Raw genomic sequence first — 9,647 nt, 5'->3', positions numbered from 1 at the left:
GTGACTGCAAACCTCTGTTCAAACTGTTTCCCTTCCCAACGGAATTGAAAAATAGTGAAAGGTGAAGGTGATGGGCAGTTTGCAGCGAACATTTTGTATGTGGAGCGCCATCATCCCATTTGTTAAGCGAGAGGTACAGAAGACAAAGGCTGAGCTCACACTTTTTTGTTCTTGTGGTTTTACAACAACATCATGTCTTGGTCACTTTGCAGTGGAAGGTGTTTCTTGGCGAGCAGCTGGTGCTTTTCACTTTGGTGTTGACTTTTTAAATTCGTAACAAAGGTTGAGCGCTCCACATATAAAATGTTCGCTGCAAACTCAGATGATTTGGGCAGTCAAAGGTTTCCTTTTTGGTCCTTCCTGTGGATCAATACTGCCCATCGCCTTCACCTTTCACTATTTTTCAATTCCATTGGGAAGGGAAACAGTCTGAACCGAGGTTGCACATAGATTCACACAGATCCGATTCCCTTTTGCAATTATGGATTTCGCAAACTTCTGAATCTGATATCCAACAACCACACAATTACGATGTCTGAATTCCAAAACTACCGTATTTTCTGGACGAAAAGCCGCTACTTTTTCCCTAGATTTTGAACCATGAGGCTTAAATAAAGGTGCGGCTATTCTGTGGATTTTTCTTCCACCGCTAGGGGCGCTCTAACCGGAATTAGAATAAAAAATAAGATAGACGAAAAATCAATGCAAAGAAGAATACGGTACTTTTTCTTCAGCAGATAGAACACGCACGAGAAATTACCAACTGGTAATTATTTTAAAATCCTCACCCCTTCATCATGGAAATGGCACGAAGAAGTTCGTATGATGCACGTTTTAAGCTGAAGGCCATCGATCTTGCTATCCAGGAAGGAAACCGTGCTGCTGCACGCAAGCTTAGCATCAATGAATCTATGGTGAGACGATGGAGGCGTCAGCGTGAAGAGCTCATACAATGCCAAAAGTCAAAAAAGGCTTTCAGAGGACATAAAAGCAAGTGGCCTGAACTTGAAAATGTCCTGGAGGACTGGGTGAACACACAGAGAGCAGGTGGCCAAGGTGTATCCACTGTACAGATCCGACTGAAAGCCAAAACAATCGCCCGCGAAATGAATTTTGAAGATTTTAAAGCTGGGCCGTCATGGTGTTTCCGATTTATGAGACGTAAAAACCTGTCCATTAGGGCACGGACCACTCTCTGTCAGCAACTCCCTGCTGACTATCAGGAAAAAGTTGAAAATTTCCACAAATTCATTGAAACAAAGATACAAGAAAACTCCATCAGACCAGACGACATCATAAATATGGATGAAGTACCTTTGACGTTTGATCTGCCTCTAACCCGGACTGTTAACAAGACAGGTGCATCATCCGTGTTGTTGAAAACAACATGCCACGAGAGAACGCACTTCACCTGCATTCTGGCATGCACGGCATCCGGACAAAAACTTCCTCCAATGGTGATTTTTAAGCGGATAACTATGCCGAAAGAACAACTTCCGAAAGGCATTGTGGTCAAAGTTAATACCAAAGGGTGGATGATGGAAGGCCTAATGAAGGAATGGTTAACGGAGTGCTACGGCAAGCGCTCGGGAGGATTTTTTCACCAGAAAAAAGCATTGCTTGTTTTGGATAGCATGAGGGCCCACATCACAGATTCTGTGAAAGCAGCGATCAAGAAAACAAACTCCATTCCAGCTGTGATTCCTGGAGGTACAACAAAGTATTTGCAGCCACTTGACATCAGTGTGAATCGAGCATTTAAAGCCGCTCTCCGGGTTGAGTGGGAGACTTGGATGACAAGTGGTGAAAAGTCATTCACAAAAACTGGCCGCATGCGAAAAGCATCCTTTTCTAATGTCTGTCAGTGGATCCTAACAGCGTGGAGTGCTGTGAAAGAATCCACCATCACCAAGGGGTTCCGAAAGGCTGGACTGCTATGCGAAGAGAATGGCGTCCCTTCAGAGTCAACTTCACCGGAGGATGACGGAGACAGATGTGACGAAGCGCTTCTGAGGCTGTTCAACTCCGAAACTGAAGAAGAGGACTTCATGGGTTTCAGCGAAGATGATTAAAGTGACTTGTGGTTTCAAACACAAGAGAAATTAAGGTAAATAAATACCGGTTATTTTCTCTTGGTTCTGTTCCGTTTTAATGAGCAAAGTTGTTGCCGTGTTAAAAGGCACTGTTTAAAGAATCTGTTCAGGTACATACATGTACATTTACAGTACAAAATCGTTCTGTACATGCAGTAAATATCAAATTTTTCAACATAGATATCTGCGGCTTATAGCCTGGTGCGGCTTGTATATCGTTATTTTTAAAAACAGAGCGGATGCGGCTTTATACAGGTGCGCTCTTTCGTCCAGAAAATACAGTAAAATATGACAATACCAGAACAAGAAACAAAAGCGATATGGTTCAAAAGACTAGAAAAGATCAGCTTTAACAATAGACACATCCCACTGGGAAATCAAACATGGAGGTTTGATGCTCACTTTTTCGGAAAATCCTTCCCAGTATGCATTGCGCAATGACCGGAAGTCCAAAATACATGATGCATGTATTGCCAATCTCTACTGAGCTAAAGATAGATAAATGTCGCTGTTAACTTGAAAACTACCACTACAAAATATCACAAGGTAGAACAGAGCATTTTGAGATTTGGAGATAATAATAAAGGGTTACTCAAATGTTCGAATGAAACGAAACTCAAGTCTTGTTATGTTTTTGTGAAGGTAACAACATTCTAACATGGCTTAAGCTCACAAGAGTAAATTTTGTGCAATATAGAACCTTTAAGTGATAACAATTTTACGTTTCTCAATTTCACATAGTATATATTTTTCACATTGACTAATTTTGTATATATTTTTTATTATTACTATCAAATAATACAGAGCACTCTTATTACTATGCAATGTTTGGGTCAATGAAGTAATGACTGAAGGTGCTGGCTTGGCTCATTTGATATCAGATCAAAGGTAAACAGGAAGCAGTACTGCGAATCAGAGCTGTAAACTCAGGACTGCATCTGACACACTCACTTAGACTTGGAACTGGACGTAAACACCTTATCTCCCCCCACAACCATTTCAAATAGACCTGTTAAACTGGGCGGGACCTGGAGGACTAAAGGGGGTGGTGTCTGGACATGTATGACCAGTCAAAGGTTCGGACGCACGTTTTTATTTATTTTTCTTCTTTGTTTCCGTGATTATTTACGTCGTAGATTCCATGACTATGAATGGACACATACTGTATGGGGATGAGGTAAACAAAAATAAATTCAAAATAAATCAAAAGTTCTTAAAAATACAAATATCTACCATTTGCTGTAAACTCGAACTGAACTGGTTAGGAATTTCTTGATCCTGACAAGAAATAAGGAGGTACTTAAGACATTTAACTTTTTTCCCTTTGCGACATGATTCCATTTATTTTGCATCACACATTACCGGTCAAAAGTTTAGAACGCCCTAATTTTTCCAGTTATTTATTGCAATTCAAGTCCAATGAAGAGCTTGAAATGGTACAAAGGTAAAAAATGAACAGACAGAGGTTAAAAAAAAGGATAAAAGATACAAAACACAAGTCCAAGCTCTGCCAAAACGACCTGAGGAAAAAAGAACAAGATGGTAAAGCTTGAAAACATGAAGTGTCCACAACAGTGTCCAGACTTAAACCCCATCGAGCTGGTTTGGGATGAACGGGACAAAAGAGTGAAGCAATCTACAAGTGCCACACATTTATGGAAACTTCTGCAGCAGACTTGGGAAGGACTTTCTGAAGAATAGCAGGTGTTTTTCGTTGCGTGTTCGCTGTCTGCTCCGTGCGTGTTTACGTGCGCTGTGGGTGGTGCGGCTTTGTAGTTTACTGAAGTCGTGCTGGGACACCTGAGTGGATTCGTGTATAGGGCGCTCTGGATTGCCTGGAAAATACGGTACTCAAATAAAGCAAAATGTTCTTAATTTAAGTCATTTTAATTTAGCTAGTGTTGGATTTTTGCGGTGCAGGCATCACAATGATACGCGTACAGTGGGAATAGGCATTATTCAGCGCAATACATATAATTCCGAAATCCATTGGTGAGCTACTTGGAAGGGGGTGGAGAGCTACAAGTAGCTCCCGAGCCACAGGTTGGAGACTCCTGCAGTAAGCCTTTATTATCAGTGTGTTTACATTTCTAAAGCTCAAAATACTCTGCTACACCTTGTGATGTCATGAAGAAGTAGTTTTCAAGATAACAGCTACCTTTTACTGTTTGTTCAGTAGAGATTGGTTCCAAATGATTCTAGTGAACGTGTATGGAGTTTCAAAACGCAGGAGAATGTTTGGGAGAAGTAAATATGCCTAAATCTGCAGGGTTTGTGCGTTGAACATGTTTGAATGAAACAAAACACAACTCCAGGTCTGGTTGTGATGAGGAAATATTTCAACATAGATTAGAAAAAGGCATAACCTTTGTAAGCCCCATGTGCACCCTTGGCACTACGCCACGACGCCTGGGCAGGTGAATAGGTCAGTACATGACCGCTGACACAGTCTCTGGTGTAAGTGGAGCTAAAGTCACTCAACTTTGCACAATGAAAATAGAAATCTAAAATCGTAACAAGATTTTTATTTAATTTTTTTCCCCCTAAATCAGCCCTATCTTGATTTCTTTATTTCAGCCCTGGAATTGCCAATCTCTACTGAACTAAATGTAAAAGGTAGCTGTTAACTTGAAAACTACCACTGTGTGACATCACAGGTGGAGTATTTTGAGACAGACTAATAATAAAGGGTTATTCAAACATGCGAATGAAGCAAAATGCAACTCCAGCTATGTTTTTGAGGAGGTAACAGCATTTTTAACATCATTTAAAGCTTACAAGCCTCAATTTTGCATAATATAAGACCTTTAATATAATTTCATATTTGTATAACATTATATAAGGTATTATAATTATAGATATTTGCTTGTATTTCTTGCTTGAATGCTTGCTAACCTTCATATATTTGACCAGAATTATTTTTTGGGACTGTCACTGTGCATTAAATGTAAAAAAAAAAAAATAATAATAATAATAATAATAATGAAAAGAAAAAGTACCTGTATGAACAGATAAAAAGTGTATTTTTATTAGACCAGTCAATACTCATTTTCAATATTTTTGCCCTTAAGTTATTATAAAATTCACACACATAAAGCTAGATACATGTGTTTTTGTTATTTCGGCTAGAATATATATATTTTTTTTCTTAGTTTTTATAATATCTATTGTACTTTTGTGGTCTGTTGTGTGTCACATTATGATAAAGCTATTTTAATGGCTACAATTACCAAAGTTTCCATTATTTAAAGACCAGCTTTAACCATAAACCTCGTCTCCATGGTTTCATCTGTGTGAAACCTGCTAACCCTGCACTTTAGTCCTTATATCCAGAGGTGGGAAGTACTCGATTAGATTCATTCAGTTACATTTACCTTTAAAAGTAATTGTACTTTTCTAGCAGCATACTCCTACTCGAGTTATTTTAAGGTGCACTGAGTCACTTTTCTGGTGAAGGGTCTGTTACCTTTTCAATGTATCTACCTCCATGGAGACAAAAAAATGACACCACCAAGCCAAGTTACACGTCAGATCTGTGGAGAGGTGACCCATGTTTTTGTCAAGCAATAAAAACATCTATGATTGAATAAATGCTATAATAGATAAGATAGGTCAAAATGAGTTTCCTCCGCAGGGTGGCTCGGCGCTCCCTTAGAGATAGAGTGAGGAGCTTGAGGAGCTCGGAGTAGAGCCGCTGCTCCTACGCATGGTGAAGAGCAGTTGAGGTGGCTCTGGCATCTATTCTGGATGCCTCCTGGGCATCACACCTCAGGAGGTGTTCCAGGCATGTCCCACCAGGAGGAGGCCTCGGGGAAGACCTGGAACACGCTGGAGGGACTGTGTCTCTGGTCTGGCCTGGGAACACCTCAGGATCCCCCTGGAAGTATGGGAAGTATGGGCCTCCCTGCTTAGACTGCCCAAGATAAGGAGGAAGAAAATGGATGGATGGATTTCTTGCACTGCTCCTTCTGATATAATTTAATTTGATATTTTCAAAGGATAGACACAAAAATGAGCCAGTGTGTGCTTTATTTAATGTTAAAGCCATTCCAAATATGTTCACATCACATTTAAAATCAGATCTCTTTTTTATCTAATTTACTTGAGTAGTAATTTTCCCAAATACTTTCTTACTCTTACTTGAGTAATTTTTGGACAACTACTTTGTGTTTCTTCTTGAGTTAAATTAATTTTGAAGTAACATTATTACTTAAGTTAAAAAAAAAAAAAGTTGCCGACTCTACCGACCTCTGCTCATATCAAAGAACAGAAATTGTACTTGTACTATTAGCAGATACAGATACGGCACAGATAGGACCCAATCAACCTTTGTAACAGTCACTCCTCTGTTTACTCTTATGTGGGAAAGACAACTCCAAATATGGAATTGTAATCTACTGTAATCATTTTATTACTTTATAAGGAAACATATTTGTGAGTGTGTGAGTCAGTGGAAGATTTGGTATTGTTTGGTGTTGTGTAAAAAGGCTGTAATGACTCATGATTCACACGCTTAATCTGTCGTTATATAAATACTAGGGGTGTCAAATTATCGCGTTAATTGCGATTAATTAATTACAGTCATATTTAGCGCGTTATGTTTTTTAATCGCGTTAATCTCATTTTTAATCTCTAACTTTAGTGTTTCTGTATGCGAGTTGCTTTATTATAAAACCTGTTTTTATGTGTTGTTGGGACAACAGCACACACACACACACACACAAAACACATTTACACATTTTTTTATTTCGGTAATGCTACTCATTGCCGGAAACCCACAAAAAACGCGCGCAGTAACAGCGATGTAAACGTCACGTTAACGTTGGCGGCGTCAGGACGAGGTGGTAGAGCCAGTAGAACAGAGGCAGCAGTGCACAGGTAAAAACGCATTCGTGTCTTGGAAATTCTTCTCCCGACGTGAAATATAAAAGAAAATAACAAATATAAATCGCCTACAACTTAAATGTCACTGGTGAAAACAACCTGCATAGGCTCATGATGTCTGCACTACTGTCCTATAGTGACCTGCCACATGAGGGACATGCACACAAAACACACACAAACAAACACACACACCTTTCATCATCGTCATTAACCTGAGAACGCGCGACCACGTTTCCTTCCGTAGTTACTGTGTGGACACCGACGTGCTCCCCGTGCGCCGCGTGTGGATCGTGTTTTCTCGCGTACGCGGCGTAAACCGCGCTTCCTCCTGCGCGCCTCTAAACCAGAACTAACACCAAGACTAAAACCAGGACTAAACCAGTCCAGGACTAAACCAGGACTAAACCAGAACTAAAAACCAGGTCTAAACCAGGTCTAAACCAGGACTAAACCAGGACTAAAAACCAGAACTAAAACCAGGTCTAAACCAGGTCTAAACCAGGTCTAAACCAGGACTAAACCAGGACTAAACCAGAACTAAAAACCAGAACTAAAACCAGGTCTAAACCAGGACTAAACCAGGATTAAACCAGAACTAAAACCAGGTCTAAACCAGAACTAAACCAGAACTAACACCAGGACTAAAACAGGATTATCCATTCCAGGACTAAACTAGGACTAAACTAGGATTAAAGCAGGTCTAAACCAGGACTAAAAACAAGGACTAAAACCAGTGATCTCATATATAAAGCATTTCTCTATCAATAATATTTTTAATATGGTTAAGGAAAGACTGGACTTTTTATTGTCTTTAAGTAGACAAAAGTTATCATGTTCAGATTTCCTCGTCTTTGCTACTTTACAGCAAACAATTTCTTATTCATGGAGACTTGGGCTCAACAGCCAATTTGGAGAGATTTGTTAAACAATAAATGACTTTATAAAAGTCACTTTTTTTTTAATCTATATCAGTCTTTTGATCTGCCACAATAATGTAATAATGAATTTAAATTAAAAATACCTCAAATTGAAGGCTTTTCTCAGCAATTTTTAGGTGAGATTAAAATGAGATTAATTAGATTAATTAATTACAGATCATAATTAATTAATCTCTCAATTTTTTTAATCGCATGACAGCACTAATAAATACATTGTGAGTACTTTTTTCAGCATAAATAGTAGTTTTTGCATGAAATCCCGTGCAGGTGTATTCTTGTGAGTGAAGTTTGGGTCCAATACATGGAACTCAATAGTCCCACTCACTTCAAAATATAAAATTAAGACTTCCATTCTTTTTTCCACTAGACTTTTATCGAATATTAAGGAATTCAAAGACATCAGGGAGGTTACCCAGCTGCATGCTTATTTATATCCATAACGCAGTAGTTTTAGACCAGATATCAATGTTTGTCTTGCTATTGTGGCCACTATTTATTACCGATATTTGCAGATACCGATATTAAGCTTTTAATATCTATAGCACAGACCAAACTGAGTTAAGTTAAGTGAAGTTTACAAATTAACTTTTCGCTTTTGTAAGAAATAATAATTTGGGGGTTTAAATTCATATTTTTGCAAATTTAGTCTAAACAAAAAAACACATCTGATGCACTGAAGACAAACTGGGAGTGACAGGAATACACAGACTGGGACCGCGCAAAAAATATCAGTGCCAAATAACGACTAAATTTTTATGGGATGTTTTAGATGTGGAAACAGTATTATACATTATAACATAGATCTGAAAATAGTGTAACGTGGGCTCTGTAAATCAGCTTATAGGTCCAGAAATCAGATAAGGATCAGATTTTGGTTTGAGCGTAACATAGCCTGTGACTTGTTCAAAGTTGTCACAATACTTAAATTTTGACTACAGCCCTAGACCAGAGACAATACTCTAATAGGAGACCAGATAAAATACATACACTGCCATTTTTTGAGAAATCTTGACAAAATCTGAGGTAGTAATACACTTGTAACATCATCTCAGCACTGCTTTTGTAGAAAATAAAATAAACATACAAAATTACACACTTGGTACAGTAAAGGGCACAAGAAATTGCCAGTGTACTGAGGAGTGAAGCGTGTGCGTGTTACCGATTAAATAAAGGTTAAAATAAATAGTGCCTATATTTAATGTGGGATTAAACACCTAAACCCCGCCCACATTTCATTTCAAATAGAGCTGCTAAACTGAACAACTAAAATGAAAATAAGTACTGAAAAAACAAAAATGTGGCTGTTTGCTGCAGGTGTTCAAATCAGTGGGAGCAGGTAGAGGGTGCTCTTGGAAAAAGGATCAAAACTAAAATACAACGGACTCCACGCACTGCAAAGTAGTAAAAATTGCATGAGGAGAAATATAGTTAAAAGGCCTTTATTTAAATGGCCAAAGCCAACATGTTTCGAACAAACTGGTCTTCATCAGGGCTTAATTGATGAATTAAACCCGGATAAAGACCAGTTTACTTCTTTGGAGTGCCTGGAGTCCATTGTGTTTTAGTTTTGAAAATGAGTATTGAAAACGCAATAATGACATTAGGACCGTTTTTATGATTTCTTGAGACAATGTTTATTAGGTAAAAATTGTCAAATATCCCAAAATACTACACAGTCTGAGTAGAAGACGCAAAAGTGGAGTAGCGTCTTCACTTTTTATTCCGTGTTTAG

Source organism: Boleophthalmus pectinirostris, unplaced genomic scaffold, assembly GCF_026225935.1.
Source record: "Boleophthalmus pectinirostris isolate CB_2022bp ecotype Guang Dong unplaced genomic scaffold, ASM2622593v1 HiC_scaffold_22, whole genome shotgun sequence".
NCBI lineage: Eukaryota > Metazoa > Chordata > Actinopteri > Gobiiformes > Gobiidae > Boleophthalmus > Boleophthalmus pectinirostris.
This window is presented reverse-complemented; position numbering follows the sequence as displayed.